Source organism: Heterodontus francisci, chromosome 1 (assembly GCF_036365525.1).
Source record: "Heterodontus francisci isolate sHetFra1 chromosome 1, sHetFra1.hap1, whole genome shotgun sequence".
Lineage (NCBI taxonomy): Eukaryota > Metazoa > Chordata > Chondrichthyes > Heterodontiformes > Heterodontidae > Heterodontus > Heterodontus francisci.
This window is the reverse complement of record NC_090371.1, coordinates 73714161-73734326: the sequence shown is the minus strand read 5'-3', so window position 1 is coordinate 73734326 and position 20166 is coordinate 73714161. Positions and strand designations below refer to the sequence as shown.

The 20166-nt window shown below is 43.8% G+C and overlaps 1 protein-coding gene across 4 annotated transcripts in view; it reads left to right on the top strand.

The window, feature by feature from the left end:
• The window catches only part of ubap2a (ubiquitin associated protein 2a), a 162403-nt gene that overhangs the window by 778 nt on the left and 141459 nt on the right, over nt 1–20166 (top strand). The gene's annotated exons all lie outside the window — the stretch shown is intronic.

Genomic DNA, 20166 nt, shown 5'->3' with positions numbered 1-20166 from the left:
TGGTGCAGGAACCGACTAAAGTCCATTTGAAGAGACGGCACCAGTTCGGAACCAAGAGATCAAGTAGCTTCTGTAACATATTTATAGGGCCCTTGAGTTAAAATAGAGGAACGTTGCAGTGTTTGAGAGAGTTGGTTCGTTCTTTAAACCGGGTGTACTTTTCTGTTAGGTAGTTGGGGTTAAACGGCGATTGTTTTTATTTTGATTAGTTTTTAAATTCCACATTTTAGCTGAAAGATGTTTGTTTTTCTTTGAGGGAAATCTCTCAGAATAAAATTGACGGCTGCTTTTCGTGGCACTCGGCTTTCATTGAGGTCAGTTTGTCCACTGGAGAGTGGAGGAGAGAAATGATTTTTGGGGAGGGGGAGAAATGTGAGCTTGATCCCTTGTTTACAAAATAGTCTAAGTTCTATTTTTAAATTTGAGAGCTGCCTTGGAACTCCAGGTATTTATGAAAACATTTTAGGTTTTAATGTAGTGTAGTATTAATTTGGGTTAAAAAAATTATCTAAGTACATGGGCTACTAACTTCTAGCTTTGGTTTTTCGTCCTTCTATTCTGCCATTAACTTTTGAGGTAAACGTTAAAGAGGCCAGGATTGCCTGACCCAGCCTACTAGAGTCATGGAGAGATACAGCACTGAAACAGGCCCTTCGGCCCGACGAGTCCGTGCTGACCATCAACTACCCATTTATACTAATCCTACATTAATCCCATTTTCCCTCTCATCCCCACCTTCCCTCAATTCTCCTACCACCTACCTTCACTAGGGACAATTTTTACAATGGCCAATTTACCTATCAACCCGCATGTCTTTGGCATGTGGGAGGAAACCGGAGCACCTGGAGGAAACCCATGCGGTCACAGGGAGAACTTGCAAACTCCGCACAGGCAATACCCAGAACTGAACCTGGGTCGCTGGAACTGAGGCTTGATTAGATTAGAGATACAGCACTGAAACAGGCCCTTCGGCCCACCGAGTCTGTGCCGAACATCAGCCACCCATTTATACTAATCCTACACTAATCCCATATTCCTACCAAATATCCCCACCTGTTCCTATATTTCCCTACCACCTACCTATACTAGTGACAATTTATAATGGCCAATTTACCTATCAACCTGCAAGTCTTTTGGCTTGTGGGAGGAAACCGGAGCACCCGGAGAAAACCCACGCAGACACAGGGAGAACTTGCAAACTCCACACAGGCAGTACCCAGAATCGAACCCGGGTCCCTGGAGCTGTGAGGCTGTGGTGCTAGCCGCTGCACCGCCCTGTTAGATCTCAAATGAATGATGGTAGAGGTGCTACAATTGGCTTCATTGCAACTGGATTATGGAGAGAAAAATCGAGCAGGGTTCCCAGCCCAAGTACCATGGTGTACAGCTCTTGCTGAACTTGTACTTGTGAATGTCAGCTGAGGATGCGCTTGTCTTTGGTGTCCACTGCGGTTGTGTAGTCTGTTCACTTTAGTCTAGACAAAAAGTGAAGAATGTTGGTGTGAAAGAGATAGCACAGGGTGCTGAGTGTCAGTGGAGCTGGTATTAAGGGGAGCAGAGTAAAGCTTGTACATGACTTTTAACTTTTATTGTAATATTTTCATCATACTTAAAGAATCTTGTATGGAATTAAATTAATGAATATTCTAAAAATTTAAAGCACTAATGTAAATTGTCCTGTTCCTGTTAAAACGAAGAGTTAGATGAATCACATGCAACACACTAAATTGAGAAAGGAGAACAAGGTTAAAACTTTGTGACAGGAGAATTCAATATTTTGGTTGGGCAACGAAGCTGGATGAAAAGCTTAGCTTTTATTAATGCAGTTGGTGTCAGTGATATTCATAGAATTGCACAACACAGAAGGAGGCATCATGCTGTGTTACTCTTTGAAAGACCGATCCAATCAGTCCCACTTCCCTTTTTCCTTAGTCCTACAGTTTTTTTTTCCTATATGTATCCAATTCTTTTTTGGAAGTTACCATTGAACCTACTTCAACCACCCTTTTCGGATAATAAATTCCTAGTCATAACTTGCTTTGTAAAAATAATTCTCTTTCTCTCCCACCCCTCTACCCTTCCTGGTTCTTTTGCCAAATATATGAAATCTCTCATTACTGACCCTCCTGTCAGGAGAAATCGTTTCTGTCTATCGTATTAAGATTTGAATACTGATTAAATTTCCCCCCCTTAACCTTCTCTGCAATAAAGAATAATCCTAGCTTCTCTAGTCTCTCTCCACATATCTGAAGTCCCTCATTCTGATTTCATTACAGTAAAACTTTCCACCCCCTCCAAGACCTTGACATCCTTTCAAACGTGTGGCGCTCTGAATTGTATCCATTACTCCAGCTGAGGCCTAATCAGTGATTTATAAAGATTTTCCATAACCTCTTGCTTTTGTACACTCTACTCTTTATAAAGCCATGAGTCCCATATGCTTTTTAAAACAGCTTTATAACATGATCTGCCACCTTCAAAGATTTCTGTATGTGAGTCCCCAAGTGTATCAGTTCCTACACCCCTTTTACAATTATACCATTTGGTTTGTGTTGCTGCCTCTTATTCTTCCAAAATGACTTTACGCTTCTCTGCATTGTTTCATCTACCCCTTGTCTGCCTATTTCACCAATCTGGCTGGAATTCTTCTGCTGTCCTTCTCACTGTTTACTACATTTCCAAATTTCTGTTGTCTGCAAACTTTTTGAAATCATGAGTCATCCTTAATGACTAAGTCCAGGCCCTTTAATATGTATCAAAAACAGCAGTGGTCCTTAATGCCGACCCATGGGGGACCACCACTGTATACTTCCTCCCAATATGATGAACAACCTTTCTCTGATACTTCGTTTTCTGTCTCAGCCATTTTCATATCCATGCGATATTACAACAGTGACTACACTTCAAAAGTATTTCATTAGGTGTAAAGTGCTTTGGGACATCTTGTCTTGAAAGGCGCTACATAAATGCACGTCTTTCTTTCTTTGCCATTGCCTTTTGCTGCCATGGACCTCAAATTTGCTAACCAGTGTATTATGGGTCACTTCATCAAATGTGTTTTGAAAGCCCAATGTAATCTGCAGAATCTTCATTAACCCTGTGTTATTTCATCAAATAACTCAATCAAATTTGTCAAGACACATTTGCCTTTAACAAATCCCTGTTGGTTATCATTTGTTAACCAATGTTTTTCCAAGTGACAATTTTGTCTTGGATTATGGTCTTGTAAGTTTCTTCTGCACTGGTGGGCTGCCTGGCCTGTAGTTGTCAGGTTTATCCTCTCCTCTTTTGAACAGGGTTGTACATTTGCAATCCTCCAGTCATCTGGCACCACTCCTATATCCAAGGAGGGGGAAAAGATTGTGGGCAGAGCTGTAGCTACTTCCCTCAACAACCTGGAATGCATCCCATTTAAACTGTGACTTCTCTGCTTTTCTGCTTTGAGCACTGTAAACCTTTGCCGTTTGCTTTCATGGACTTCAAATTTGCTAACCTATCTATTTTGATCCCCTCCAATTTTTCTACACTCTTCATTGGTAGCATTTTGTTTTGTGAAGGCAGATGCTAAGTACTCATTTAGATGCGGCTCAGTGGGCAGTAGCCTTGTATTGGAGTCAGGAGATTGTGGGTTCAAGTATCACGTCAGAGACTTGAGCGCATGATTTAGGCTGGCACTCCAGTGCAGTATAGTAGGAGTGCTGCACTTCTGGAGGTGTCATCTTACGAATGAGACAGTTAAACTGAGTCCCTGTCTGCCGCCTTGAGTGGAGGTAGAAGATAACTTGGCGCTATTTCAAAGAACAGGGGAGTTCTTCCCAGTGTCCTGGCTGATATTTATCCTTCAATCAGCATCTCTTGTATAAAAAAAAAATTAAATAAAAAAAAAAAAGTGCTTTTAAGAATTTGCTGTGCACAAATTGGCTGCAGAGTTTCTTGCATACAGCAGTGACTACGCTTCTAAAGTATTTCATTGGCTGTAAAGTACTTTGGGACATCATGGGGTCATGAAAGGTGTTACATAAATGCAAGTCGTTTAGCATCTCAACCGCATCCTATTCCTCCAAGATGATTTCCTTTTTGGATCATAATCAGCCCCACCTTCCTCTGATTATCCTGTTACACCTTATACATTTAAGGAAGACTTGTGTGCCCTTTCGTTGTCTGCTCATCTTGTACACACCCCTCTTTCATTTTTCTGTCCTCTGTGCTTACTGTCTTAATTTTTCACTATAATCCTGACATTTTTATTTAATTTTAGTGTTGATCTCTAGTCATCCAGTGTGGAGCTCCATAAATAATTATGGAGGGTGCACTTTCCCAGTTGTAAATATTAGAATATTCAGTAATTGTGTGTTTGTAAAGGGGTGAAATAACTTTACTGTTGTAATTACTCATGGGGGTGGGGTGTGAGAGGGGAAAAACAAGGTTAATTTATGGGATATGTTTTTAAGGAGGCTCAAGTTCCCTCTTTGGTACCAATTTTCTCCTTTTATGAATGTGTTGACTCATGTCTTACAATTGCATGCCCAGTGGCTGCCCTGTTGTACCTCATCAAAGTGGCAAGTTTTCATAGAAGAATGGACTGAATGTTGGAAGGTTGTTAATTGTGGGCTGGGGCATCAAAGATGAGTAATTCTGTTCCCATGTGTCTTTCAGCAGAAGTTGTGGCATATTGATCAGAACTGTCTTGAACTGTTTTCTCTCCTTGGGCCTGTGTGGTAAGACAAGTTGCCATTCCAGCTGAGATCTGTAACTGGCGCAGCCCAGTGTGATTTAGTCCCAATGTGAGCAGTGAATTTTGCCACTGTGTTATTTGACTAATGCATTGGTAGCGGTCCTGTAAAAGGGATCACAATTATGAATGGATTTTATTAATGGACTATCTTTGTTTGTCAAGAATGCACCAAGATATTTCAAAATGGATGTAAGGAAAACTTGTGCGAAGCCAGGAAGGGATAGAATCATAGGGGTGACTAAAAGATTGGTTGAAGGAATTCGTTTGAGTGAGGTTTTTTAATCTTGTCTTTGGAAAGTTGAATTATGCTATCGGCCTGCATTTGTCAGTCTGTCATTGCCCTGAAAACTTGGGCTGCCTTCTAATGTGGCATTTGCTCAATGTAAGCTCGAGGAACAGCACCTCATCATTTGATTAGATACTTTACTGTCTTCCAGACTTGATGTTGAGTTCGGTGATTTCAGATCATAACCTCTGTCTCCATTTTGTTTTTGGATTGCAGAATTTGTTAATGCTTTTCCCATTTACATCTCCTATAGACCCATCTTTTGTTTCTTTACTTGTCCCATTGCCATCTCCTTTTTCCTTGCAAGCCCCTAAACGCTCCTAGGTGAAACAGCGATTTAATTTTACTTTCAATTTAGTATACCGTATTTGCCGCTCAAGATGTGGTCCCCAATGTTGGACACCAAAAAGCAGATTGGGTGACTGCTTCACGGAACACTCCATTCAGTCTGCAAGTGTGATCCTGAGCTTCCGGTCACCTGTCATTTTAATTCTCTCCCACTTTGACCTCAGTCTCCTATACAGTTATAATAAAGCTCAAGCTTGAGGAACAGCACCTCATCTTCAAATATGGCATTCTACAGCCTTCTGGACTCAACATTGAGTTCAATTTTAGATTATAAGCTCTGTCCCCATTATTTTTGGACAGCAGCTGTTGGTGATTTCTCTCTCCCACTTTACACGAACTCTCGACTGATCTTTTGTTTACTAGTCCCATTACCATCTTTCTTTTGCCTTACGCAATCATCCTTTTGACACTTAATTAATCTCTCCTGCCTTCCACCTTATCACGGACTTTCTGTTTAATTCTTCCCCTTCCCTGCCCCTCATTGCCTAAAATCTGTTACATCTCTTGACTTTTCCAGTTCTGATAAAAGGTCATTGACCTGAAATGTTAACTGTTGCTCTCTCAATAGGTGCTACCTGACCTGAGTATTTCCAACATTTTGTGTTTTCATTTCTGCCTGGTAATGTTTGAACACTTCAGAGAGCACTTAGTCAACTATAGTGTGGTGTCGTCACTTGCAGACTAAACCAGGTAGAGGTGGTACTGTCCTGAAGTATATCAATGAAGCAGCTTAATTATTAGAACAGCCCCGTTGCTTTCTCTGTGCTAGTGCACATTGCCAGATTTATTCAATTTACTTTTATAATTTGTCATGATGGATTTGAGCTCTGATTCTCAGTTAGTCCTGTACCATAAGCATTATACTACCATACATGTTAAAGATTGAGGGAGGCTTAGATGTTTAGGGGTGAAGTTGTAGACAGTAGAACAAAGAACTGTATAGCACAGAAACAGGCCATTCGGCCCACCAAGCCTGCGCCGATCTTGATGCCTGCCTAAACTAAAACCTTCTGCACTTCCGGGGACCGTATTCCTCTATTCCCATCCTATTCATGTATTTGTCAAGATGCCTCTTAAACGTTGCTATCGTACCTGCTTCCACCACCTCCCCTGGCAGCAAGTTCCAGGCACTCACCACCCTCTGCAAAACACTTGCCTCGCACATCCCCTCTAAACTTTGCCCCTCTCGCCTTAAACCTATGTCCCCTAGTAACTGACTCTTCCACCCTGGGAAAAAGCTTCTGACTATCCACTCTGTCCATGCCGCTCATAACTTTGTAAACCTCTATCATGTCGCCCCTCCACCTCCATCGTTCCAGTGAAAACAATCCGAGTTTATCCAACCTCTCCTCATAGCTAATGCCCTCCAGACCAGGCAACATCCTGGTAAACCTCTTCTGTACCTTCTCCAAAGCCTCCACGTCCTTCTGGTAGTGTGACGACCAGAATTGCACGCAATATTCTAAGTGTGGCCTAACTACAGTTCTGTACAGCTGCAGCATGACTTGCCAATTTTTATACTCGGTGCCCTGACCGATGAAGGCAAGCATGCCGTATGCCTTCTTGACTGCCTTATCCACCTGCGTTGCCAGTTTCAGTGACCTGTGGACCTGTACGCCCAGATCTCTCTGCCTGTCAATACTCCTAAGGGTTCTGCTATTTATTGTATACTTCCCACCTGCATTAGACCTTCCAAAATGCATTATCTGACATTTGTCCGGATTAAACTCAGGTGATTGAAGTTTTTGGGAACGATGATGGAATTGGAAGACTGGAATATACAAGAAGGGACATGGGCCTGAGGTAATTAAAGAGGTGGGCTGGGAAAATGCTGTAATGGTGTTACTGATGAGGAAATTAAAATTATCAGATGTTAAATATGATTTTGCTCTCAGCTTTATAACACTCATTTCTCCTGGAGGCTTATACATCTGTAGGTTAAAACTTGTTTTTTGTTTCCTTGAACTTACAAATGATCAAATTCACAGATTATTGCCCGCAAGCAGGAAGATGGCCTATTTTGGTCAGTATGGGGATGCAGCAGTACGGCAATGCTGTTTTTAAATGCAATTACTGTTGGAATTTTGCTAAAGCTGAGTATAAATCTCTTGCCACAATCTATTTTAAGATGCGCATAGTTTGAGATTATCTTTTTTGACAGGTGTGTATGTGTATTGATATTCATTTCTATTTTCTGTTTACAGACTGCATGCCATCAGATTTCTCTCCAGCTTGGAGGCTATGTATATGTGTGATGTGTGACTGGCTGCTGGAGAAATGTGAAATTTTCTGAGGTGGGGGGTGGGGTTGGGAGGAGGCGGAGGAGGATTCAGCTGTGATGTTTTGTTGGTAAGGTTGCTGACATTCAGTTTAGGCTTATACTAGGGTAATAGTAGTGAAGAATAGATGGTCACTTAATTATGCCTTCCAGCATTACTCATTGGCACGAGGAGAGTGTATGGAGAGAGGAGAAGAAGTGAATATCAGGTATAAGTTCAGAAAGTCCTTAATCCAATGTGCCAAAAACGAAAGGGGAAATCACGGTGGCAAAGTAACAGTGCAAACTACAGTGTTAGAATTTAGCCACGCATTTGTGTGCACAGTCGGGTTGGGCAGGCGTGTGCATGCATGTTATATACACATGTTCAAATATTGAATTGCAGACTTGATTGGACTTTGTTAACTTAAATGCCTGAAATCTTGAGAACTTGTTTTTTTTTAGTATGACCTCTAAGTCCCAAGGTGCTTTGCAGCAAATGAGGTTTTTTTAGTCACTTGTGATGTAATGTACGGAAAACCAGCAGCCAGTATGCAGACAGCAATGAAATAAATCGCCAGATAATCAGTTGTTTCAGTGACGTTGGTTTAGGGATAATATTGGCTAGGACACCAGGGACAGCTCCCCTACTGTTCAAATTATGCCATGGATCTCTTGTATCATTCTGAAAGACACCATCTCTGACAGAGTGGCATCCTCTTAGTACTGCACTGAAGTGTCAATCTAGATTCCATGCTTAAGTCTTTAGCTGTAACAGTGGTTAAATCGGAAAGAAGCAAGCTTTCAGCTATAGGCAGTTGAGTTTGGTCTTCAGAAGTTAATATTCAAATCAGTTTCAGCTTAATGGAAATACTAGAAAATCACTGGCATCTGGGGTAAATTGAGAGTGCTGTATTTGCTCATTTATGTCTCCATTTCTGTGTAAAATAGATTTTCTTAGGAAATAAGATTAAAGGGTTTTTTTGAAAAACTTAATCTATTGAAATGTCTAGAAATTAGTTATCTAAAAGATGTGGCCTCCAGAATTGCATTGGAGCTCAAATGTGACCTGAGGAGCCAATTACATCTTCAGTATTGCTGGAAAAAAAAAAGATATGCTGTCGAAGCTTTTCATCTTGTGCTTATCAGGACAGATGCAAGAACACCAAATTTCAAAGCGAGCAACAATTTATACTGCATGAGAAAAGGTTTCTGATTGGTTTGGAGGTCAACTCTGGTCAAGGCCCTGCCATGGAGAATGCACCAGGGAAATATTGTCCCCCATGCTTTTGTTTAATTCAAAAAAAGGGTGCAATGCCTAAACATGTTCCTTTTGCCTGCAGAGGGCAGGTACCTGCCTATGAATGCTTATTACAAGCATAAGTGAGTTGCATTGTGAGCCCGACTGATAATCCTAAATGGATTGTTAGTGTAATTCTGGGCTCACTCAGGATTGTTCAGTAAGTACTATCCAATTGCGGAATCACATCTAACATTAGACATTGTGTTCTGTGTTTTGCAAGTATACTCGGCCCCTCGAGTGTGTTCTGCCATTCAATAAGATCATAGTTGATCTGGTTGTAACCTCGACTCGACATTCCTGGCTACCCCTGATAACCTTTCACCCCCTTGCTCATCAAGAATTTATCCACCTCTGCCTTAAAAAATATTCAAAGACTCTGCTTCCACCGCCTTTTGAGGAAGAGAGTTCAAAAGACTCACGACTCTCAGAAAAAAATTCTCCTCATCTCTGTCTTAAATGGACAACTCTTTATTTTTAAATAGTGACCCCTAGTTCTAGATTCTCCCACAAGGGGAAGCATACTTTCCACATCCACCCTAGCAAGACCCCTCAGGATCTTGTATGTTTCAATCAAGTTGCCTCTTATTCTTCTTAACTGCAGCAGATACAAGCCTAGCCTGTCCAACCTTTCCTCTTTGGACAACCTGCCCGTTCCGGTATTAGTCTAGTAAACCTTCTCTGAACTGCTTCCAACGCATTTACATGCTTCCTTAAATAAGGCGACCAATACTGTACACAGATGTAAAAACAAATGCTGAAAATACTGCAGTCTGGCAGCATCTGTGGAGAGAGAAACAGAGTTAACGTTTCAGGTCAGTGACCCTTCATCAGAACTGACAAATATTAGAAATGTAAAAGGTTTTAAGCAAGTAAAGTGGGGGTGGGGCAAGAGAGAACATAAATAGTAGCAGGAGTAGGCCATTCAGTAAGATCATGGCTGATCTGTCCCAGGCCTCAACTCCCCTTTTGGGCCTTCTCTGCCTAACTCTTGACTCCCCGAGATTTCAAAAATCTGTCTACCTCCATAAATACATTTTAGACCTAGCCTCCACAACTCTGAGGCAAAGAATTCCAGAGATTCACTACCCTCTGAGAGAAGAAATTCCTTCGCATCTCAGTTTTAAATGTGTCCCCTTATTCTGTAACTATGTCCCCTAATTTGAGATTCTCCCGCTAGTGGAAACATCTCAACATCTAGCCTGTCAAGCCCCCTTAAAATCTTATGTTTCTATAAGATCACCTCTCATTCTTCTTAACCCCAATGAATAAAGGCCTAACCTGTTTAGCCGTTCTTGATAAGCCAACCCCATCATCCCAGGAATCAGCCTAGTGAACCTTTTCTGAACTGCCTCCAAATGCTAGTATATTCTTTAAATAGGGGACCTAAACTGTACGCATTACTCCAGGTTTGGCTCCACCAGCACCCTGTACAGTTGTAACAAGACTTCCCTATTTTTAAACTCTAACCCCCTAGCAATAAAGGCCAAAATTCCTTTTGTCTTCCTAATTTCTTGTTGCACCTGCATGTGTTTCATGCACAAGAACACCTAGATCCCTCTACTGCAGTATTTTGTAGTCTTTCTCCATCTAAATAATCAGTCTTTTTATTCTTCCTACCAAACCCCTCACTTTCCCACATTGAACACCATCTGTCAAGTTTTTGCCCACTCACTTAACCTATCTATATCCCTTTGCAGATTCTTTGTGTCCTCATCGCAACATGCCTTCCCACCTATTTTTGTATCATCAGCAAATTTGGATACACTACACTCTTTTCCTCTAAATCGTGAATATCGATAGTAAATAGTTGAGGCCCAAGGACCGATCCTTGTGGCACGCCACTAGTTACGGCTTTCCAACCTGAAAAAGACCCATTGATCCCGACTCTCTGCCTTCTGTGTGTTAGCCAGTCCTCAATCCATGCCAACACATTACCCCCAATACCCTGAGCACTTATTTTGTGCAATAACCTTTTATGTGGCACCTTATCAAATGCCTTCTGAGAATCCAAATACACCACATCTACTGGTTCCCCTTTATCCACTCTGCTTGCTATATCCTCAAAGAACTAACATTTGTCAAACATGATTTCCCTTTCATAAAACCATGTTGACTGTTTGATTGCATTATGTTTTTCTAAATGTCCTGCTATTTCTTCCAACAATGGACTTCAGCATTTTCCCAATGACTGATGTTAAGCTAACTGGTCTGTAGTTTCCTGCTTTCTGTCTCCCTCCTTTTTTGAATAGGGTGTCACATTAGTGGTTTTCCAATCTGCTGGTACCCTACTGGTATCCAGTGAGTTTTGGTATATTATGACCAGTGCCTCCACTATCTCTGCAGCCACTTCTTTTAAAACCCTTGGATGCAGGCCATCAGGTCCTGGCGACTTGTCTGCCTTTAGTCCCATCAATTTGTCTAGCACCTTTTCCCTCATGATAGAGATTGTTACAAGTTCTTCCCTCCCATTTACACCTTTCTCATCTATTGTTGGGATGTTTATAGTGTTCTCAAGCATGAAGACCGATGCAAAATATTGGTTTAAATTATCTCCCTGTTGTTAATTCCCCAGTCTCATCCTCTAAGGGTCCCACACTTACTTTAGCTACTCTTCCTTTTAATGTACCTGTAGAAGCTCTTACTGTTTTTTAAATATTTCTTGCCAATTTACTCTCTTAACCAATTTTCTCCCTCTTTATTAGTTTTTTAGTCATCCGCTGCTGGTTTCTAAAAAAATTCCCATCCTCTGGCCTGCCACTCGTTCTCGCCGCTTTGCACGCCTTTGTTTTTGATTTGATACTCTCCTTAACTTCCTTTTGTCATCGTTCTCTTCGAGCCTTTCCTTCTGACTGGAATAAATGTTTGCTGAGTGTTATGAAATATCTGCTTTAAAGTCTGCCGCTGCTCATCTGCTGACTTTCCCTGTAGTCTATCTTTCCAGCCTGCTTTAGAGAACGCTTTCTTCATACCTCTGTAATTGCCCTTGTTTAAGTTGAAGACGCTGGTTTGAGACCCGAGTTGCTCACCCTGAAACTGAATTTGAAATTCTACCATGTTATCGCTTCCCACTAAAGGATCCTTAGATCTCTTATTAATCCTACCTCATTACACAATACCAAATCTAAAATAGCCTGTTCCCTGGTAGGTTCTGCAACGTATTGCTCTAAGTAACAATCCTTGAGGCACTCTACAAATTCGTCTTCCATGCTTCCTTTACCAATTTGATTTGTCCAGTCTATATGCAGATTAAAATCACAGTCGAAACTTAAAAAAAAACTAAGATAAAATGACCAAAGGAAAAAGGAAAAAGAAAAAAATAACTAAATATAAAAAGGGGGGCCCCATCATGCTCTGAAATTATTGAACTCCGTGCTCAGTCCGGCAGGCCGTAGCGTGCCTAATCAGTAACTGAAGCGCTGTTCCTCGAGCTTGTGTTGATGTTTGCTGGAACATTGCAACCATCCCAGACAGAGTTGGAGCATGAGAGCAGGGTGGGGGTGTTGAAATGGCTAGCAACCAGATGCTCGCGGTCATGCTTACGGACTGAGCGGAGGTGTTCGGCAAAGCAGTCACCCAGTCTGCGTTTGGTCTCCAATGTAGAGGAGACCACATTGTCTACCAAAACTCGTTTTCACAGCCACATCTCCTTCCTCAGTGACTGTCTCCGGCTCTGACTTACTCTGTACTAGTTTGTTTCTACTGTGCTTACCCACTGTTTTTTTTTTATATTTGTACTTGCGAGTGCTTTGTGCTTTGCAGTCAATTCACCTCCTCTCTGTACTAACACTTTGTCTTTCAGCACACCATCAACATACCATTTGCCTTTGTTCCATGACTTTCTGGTCAGTTATTCTGTGACCCTATCCTATCAACACCACCTCCTTTGTTATCTCTTGCTCCACCCCCAGCTTTACTTAAAACCTTTTACATTTCTAATATTTGTCAGTTCTGATGAAGGGTCACTGACCTGAAACATTAACTCTGCTTCTCTCTCCACAGATGCTGCCAGACCTGCTGAGTATTTCCAGCATTTCATGTTTTTATTTCAGATTTCCAGCATCTGCAGTATTTTGCTTTTATATTACTGTACACAGATGGGCTGGTTGAGTACCGTCAGTACTCTGCCTATTGTGAACAGCCCAAGGGGCATGCTATTTGATGACTGTGCCCTCTCGTTCTCGATTGGGGACAGAGATTTTAAAGTGATTGGCAAAAGAAGCAAAAGTGACGTGAGGAAAAACTTCTTCGTGCAGCGAGTGGTTAGGATCTGAAATGCACTGCCTGAGTGGTGGAGGCATGTTAAATCAAGGCATTCTAAGGGAAATTGGACTCTGATCTGAAAAGGAAGAATGTGCAGGGTTACAGGGAGAAAGCGGGGGTATGGCATTAGGCGAATTGCTCTTTCGGAGAGCTGATGCAGACACGATGGACCAAATGGTCACCTTCTGCGCTATAACGATTCTGTCTACATCTCTTTGCAACCTCTCTCTGTCCTCACAGCTTGCATTTCCACTTACCTTTTCATCATCAGCAAACTTGAATGCATTACTCTCGGTCTCTTCGTCTAAGTCATTAAGGTAGATTGTAAATAACTCAGGCCCCATCCTTGCAGAGCTCCACTAGACACAGCCTGGCAATTTGAAAATGCCCCGTTTATGCCTGTGAACCCTTATCTTGCCTGTTTAATCTCTTGTGAAATCGTATCAAATGTCATTTAGAAATCCAGGTATACCCCATCAACTGGTTCCCCATTATCTACCCTACTGGTTGCATCTTCGAAAAAACTCAACATATTTGTCAAACGTTATTTCCTTTCGTAAAACCATGTTGACTTTGCCTGACGATACTATGATTTTACTAAGTGTGTTAAGACTTCCTTAATAGATTCCAACATTTTCCTGACGACTGTCAGGCTAACTGGCCTGTAGTTCCCTGTTTTCTCTGTCCTTACTTCCTTGAATAATGGTGTTTGTTAACTTCCAAGTTACTGGGACCATTCCAGAATCCAGGGAATTTTGGAAAGTCATAACCAGGGCATCCACTATCTCTGCAGCTATCTCTTTTAGAAGAAGGAGCTGCGGGACCCGAGAGAAGTCCTGTGAAAAGGTGCCCCGAACACCCAAAACATCCACGAACGGCCCCCGCGGCCGCAACTTCAAAGCGCCCGCGGGAGATGGCTCGGAGAGCATCTGCAGCGCACTGTCGGCAATGCTGCATGCCTTTATTTAAACCACTGCAAAAAAAAAACCCTTAGCAAATGTAATCACCTCTAAGTCTGCCAAATGATGCTTCACCTCCCGAAGGACGTGGATGAGCTTTCCGGACGTCGATGGTGGGCACTGAGGAAATGGCTTATTACCTGCACCAGATTCCACCCCCCCTCCCCCCCCCCCCCCCCCCCTTTACCCCCCTTCCACCCCCCCCCACCCCCGTCCCCTTCCCTGCTCCACCCTCTCAGCTCACCCCCTCACAACCCCGTCCCAGCCCGCCCCCCCCTCGCACTATCTTCACCCCGCACCCCCTTCCCCTGCACCCCCCCCCCACCCCCTCCCTCTACCCCTCCCCCTTGCATCCCCTCCTCCCACCGGCACCATCCTACACCTGTGTAGGGGCCCCAACAACCCCACTGCCTTGTGGGCGTCTCGGGAGAGACCAAGGCTAAGGGAGTAAACCCTAACAGAAAATCCGGAGCGGAACCCCGTAGGCGGTCATGTGTCACCTTTGGCATGTTTCCGGCAGTTCCTGCAGCCATACTGGTGCCAAACGTCGTGTCCTGCACTCCTTTGGACCCCACCAGAAAGGCCGAGAGGGGGGTTTTGACGACTGGGCAACTCTCAACCTCCATAAATTTGCCCAGGCATGCGCCATGGAGAGGTCACTCCATAGTTGCCTCACAGCGACTGAAACAACACGGAAGGCAGCAGTTACGGGTTATAAGTCCAGATAAATTGGCGTAGAAACTGGGCGCCACGGGTTGCCTTTGACGGTGGGAGAGGTCATTGCACCTCACTGGACAGCTACCGCCCGCCTCAAACCGGGCAGCCCCCGGTCAATAAGGTTCTGTCCCGCCACAGTCTGCCTGCTTCAATGGGTGCTTGGAGCTCAGGGTCATTGCCCGAAAGGTGGACTGATACACCGCACCAAACAACATGAAAAATGGAAAGAAGGTACCAGCCCTTTGCTTTGCAAGCTGGAACGTCAGAACTATGTGTCCTGGCCTGTCGGAAGACCTTACACAAATCAACGATTCTCGGAAGACCGCCATCATTAACAACGAGCTCAGTAGACTCAATGTGGACATTGCAGCACTTCAGGAGACTCGCCTCCCCGCGAGTGGCTCTCTAGCAGAGCAAGACTACACCTTCTTCTGGCAGGGCAGGGATCCTGAAGAACCAAGACAGCATGGAGTGGGCTTCGCCATCAGAAACTCCTTGCTCAGCATGATAGAGCCTCCCTCAAATGGCTCGGAACGCATACTGTCCATCCGACTGCTCACCACCTCTGGTCCAGTACACCTACTCAGCATCTATGCTCCAACACTCTGTTCCGCACCTGAAGCTAAAGACCAGTTCTATGAACAACTCCATAACATCATTAGCAGCATCCCCAACACCGAACACCTATTCCTGCTGGGGGACTTTAATGCCAGGGTTGGGGCCGACCATGACTCATGGCCCTCCTGCCTTGGGCGCTATGGCATTGGAAGGATGAATGAGAACGGGCAGAGACTGCTTGAGTTGTGTACCTATCATAACCTCTGCATCACCAACTCGTTCTTTCACACTAAACCCTGTCACCAGGTTTCATGGAGGCACCCAAGATCACGTCGTTGGCACCAGCTAGACCTCATTGTCACAAGGCGAGCCGCCTTAAACAGTGTTCAAATCACACGCAGCTTCCACAGTGCGGACTGCGACACCGACCACTCCCTGGTGTGCAGCAAGGTTAGACTCAGACCAAAGAAGTTGCATCATTCCAAGCAGAAGGGCCACCCGCGCATCAACACGAGCAGAATTTCTCACCCACAGCTGTTACAAAAATTTCTAAATTCACTTGTAACAGCCCTTCAAAACACTCCCACAGGGGATGCTGAGACCAAGTGGGCCCACATCAGAGACGCCATCTATGAGTCAGCTTTGACCACCTACGGCAAAAGTGCGAAGAGAAATGCAGACTGGTTTCAATCTCATAATGAAGAGCTGGAACCTGTCATAGCCGCTAAGCGCATTGCACTTTTGAACTACAAGAAAGCCCCCAGCGATTTAACATCCGCAGCACTTAAAGCAGCCAGAAGTACTGCACAAAGAACAGCTAGGCGTTGCGCAAACGACTACTGGCAACACCTATGCAGTCATATTCAGCTGGCCTCAGACACCGGAAACATCAGAGGAATGTATGATGGCATGAAGAGAGCTCTTGGGCCAACCATCAAGAAGATCACCCCCCTCAAATCTAAATCGGGGGACATAATCACTGACCAACGCAAACAGATGGACCGCTGGGTTGAGCACTACCTAGAACTGTACTCCAGGGAGAATGCTGTCACTGAGACTGCCCTCAATGCAGCCCAGCCTCTACCAGTCATGGATGAGCTGGACATACAGCCAACCAAATCGGAACTCAGTGATGCCATTGATTCCCTAGCCAGCGGAAAAGCCCCTGGGAAGGACAGCATTACCCCTGAAATAATCAAGAGTGCCAAGCCTGCTATACTCTCAGCACTACATGAACTGCTATGCCTGTGCTGGGACGAGGGAGCAGTACCCCAGGACATGCGCGATGCCAACATCATCACCCTCTATAAAAACAAAGGTGACCGCGGTGACTGCAACAACTACCGTGGAATCTCCCTGCTCAGCATAGTGGGGAAAGTCTTTGCTCGAGTCGCTCTGAACAGGCTCCAGAAGCTGGCCGAGCGCGTCTACCCTGAGGCACAGTGTGGCTTTCGTGCAGAGAGATCGACTATTGACATGCTGTTCTCCCTTCGTCAGATACAGGAGAAATGCCGTGAACAGCAGATGCCCCTCTACATTGCTTTCATTGATCTCACCAAAGCCTTTGACCTCGTCAGCAGACGTGGTCTCTTCAGACTACTAGAAAAGATCGGATGTCCACCAAAGCTACTAAGTATCATCACCTCATTCCATGACAATATGAAAGGCACAATTCAACATGGTGGCTCCTCATCAGAGCCCTTTCCTATCCTGAGTGGTGTGAAACAGGGCTGTGTTCTCGCACCCACACTTTTTGGGATTTTCTTCTCCCTGCTGCTTTCACATGCGTTCAAATCCTCTGAAGAAGGAATTTTCCTCCACACAAGATCAGGGGGCAGGTTGTTCAACCTTGCCCGTCTAAGAGCGAAGTCCAAAGTACGGAAAGTCCTCATCAGAGAACTCCTCTTTGCTGACGATGCTGCTTTAACATCTCACACTGAAGAATGCCTGCAGAGTCTCATCGACAGGTTTGCGTCTGCCTGCAATGAATTTGGCCTAACCATCAGCCTCAAGAAAACGAACATCATGGGGCAGGATGTCAGAAATGCTCCATCCATCAATATTGGCGACCACGCTCTGGAAGTGGTTCAAGAGTTCACCTACCTAGGCTCAACTATCACCAGTAACCTGTCTCTAGATGCAGAAATCAACAAGCGCATGGGTAAGGCTTCCACTGCTATGTCCAGACTGGCCAAGAGAGTGTGGGAAAATGGCGCACTGACACGGAACACAAAAGTCCGAGTGTATCAGGCCTGTGTCCTCAGTACCTTGCTCTACGGCAGCGAGGCCTGGACAACGTATGCCAGCCAAGAGCGACGTCTCAATTCATTCCATCTTCGCTGCGTTCGGAGAATACTTGGCATCAGGTGGCAGGACTATATCTCCAACACAGAAGTCCTTGAAGCGGCCAACACCCCCAGCTTATACACACTACTGAGTCAGCGGCGCTTGAGATGGCTTGGCCATGTGAGCCGCATGGAAGATGGCAGGATCCCCAAAGACACATTGTACAGCGAGCTCGCCACTGGTATCAGACCCACCGGCCGTCCATGTCTCCGTTATAAAGACGTCTGCAAACGCGACATGAAATCGTGTGACATTGATCACAAGTCGTGGGAGTCAGTTGCCAGCATTCGCCAGAGCTGGCGGGCAGCCATAAAGACAGGGCTAAATTGTGGCGAGTCGAAGAGATTTAGTAGTTGGCAGGAAAAAAGACAGAGGCGCAAGGGGAGAGCCAACTGTGCAACAGCCCCAACAAACAAATTTCTCTGCAGCACCTGTGGAAGAGCCTGTCACTCCAGAATTGGCCTTTATAGCCACTCCAGGCGCTGCTTCACAAACCACTGACCACCTCCAGGCGCGTATCCATTGTCTCTCGAGATAAGGAGGCCCAAAAGAAAGAAAGATCTCTTTTAGAACCCTAGGATGTAGGCCTTCGTGTCCTGGGGATTTGTTGGGTTTTAGTCCCTTAAGTTTGTCGAATAATTTTTCTCTACTGATTGTTACGACCAAGGTGGGAGGAGTACACTGTCTTTGCTAGTTCCACTTCTCCACAGGTCACATATATTTAAATGTATACCCAGTTACTGATGCAGTCAATCAAATGCTCTACTCTTTATCCCAGAATAGCATGCACCAACCAGGTTTCTTTAATAAAAAATAAAATTGTCAGTTTATTATAAAACAAGACTTATCCAGTAGCAAAGCATTAACACAGATTGAAATATGAAAGTTCCCTTTTAAAATCCCCCACACATAAACTTAGACACACGTTGAAAAAAAATACAGAATTTCTCTCTGCAGACGTCTGTTACAAGAAAAAGACAAAAAAGAATACTTTGGCCAAATACTTGCTAATTCTTGAAGACAAAAGAGAAGACCTGGAAGGAAGTCAGTTGTCCCTTTTGGTCTGGCGTCCAAGTATGCGGAGATGGATTACTGGGATCTTTTCAGAAGCAGTTCGTTCTGGAGATGTCGAGAAATTGTCCGGTTGGTTTTCCAGGAGAAATGTGGCATCGGGTTTCAGCCAGCGCACACTTGAATCGCAGGGTTTTTCCAAATAAAGGAGGAAAGAGGAGTTGTCACACTGGACTTCTCAGGGTCTCTTCGAGAGGTGCAGGAAAAATGAGCTAGGGGTTTCTTTTTTTTTCTTGGAAACAGTTGAACACTTGAAGAAACAGTCTTCAAAACAGTTCACACCCCAACTGAACTGTAAACAATCCAAACCCGGAAATAGAAAGTCAATCTCCTGACCATGTCAACCTTGATATGTGGCTTCTCAATAAACATCTCCCCTTGGTCCAGTTGTTTATTTATCTTAAGACAGGGTAATCTCCAGTTGAGATTGTTTTTAGCACGCATTGATTCTTCCAGTAAGTGCCCTTTTCTTTTAATATGCTATCCTTTAACTTCCTGAGTGAGCCACAGCTGTTTTTCTGTTGCTAAGTTTTTATTTTTTGATGGAATGCATTTTTAACATTTTGAATTTTCTTTAAATGTTTCTCACTGTTAATTTACTGTCATACTTTATAGTCTACTTACCTGATCAGCCTCAGCCAGCTCTCTCCTCCTATCTACTGTAATACACTTTAAGTTTAAGATTCTTGATTGTGATTGGAGTATGTTGCTTTCAAAACTTAACATGGAATTCATTTGTAATATGAACTATTTCCCAGTGGATCTTTTGCTATCTGATTACTAATTAACCCTGCCTCATTATGCAATACTAGATCCAAAATAGCTTTATCCCTAGTTGCTTCCACACTATTGCTCCAGGAAACTCTCATGAAAACATTCCATAAACCCACTTTTTAGACCACCCTTGCCAATTTGGTTCAGTCTTTATGAAGATTCAAGTCCCCCACAATTATTACATTGCCATTGTTACAAGCTCCAATAATTTATTGTTTAATGGTTTGTCCAACTGTGTATCTACTGCTAGGGGGCCTATAAACTACTCCCACCAGCGTTTTCTGTCTCTTGCTATTCCTAATCTCCACCCATACTGATTCTTCATGATCTGAGCCAAGGTCCTTTCTCAGTAATGCCCTTATGTCATCCTTTACTATCAGGGCTACCCCTCCTTCTTTTGCTATTATGTCTATTTTTTCAAAATATTGTATACACTGGAATATTTTCCGACCTTGTAACCATGTTTCTGTAATGGCAATTAGATCTAACCATTTATTTCTATTTGTGCAACTAGTTTATTTACCTTTATTGCAGCTGCTTCGTGCATTCCGA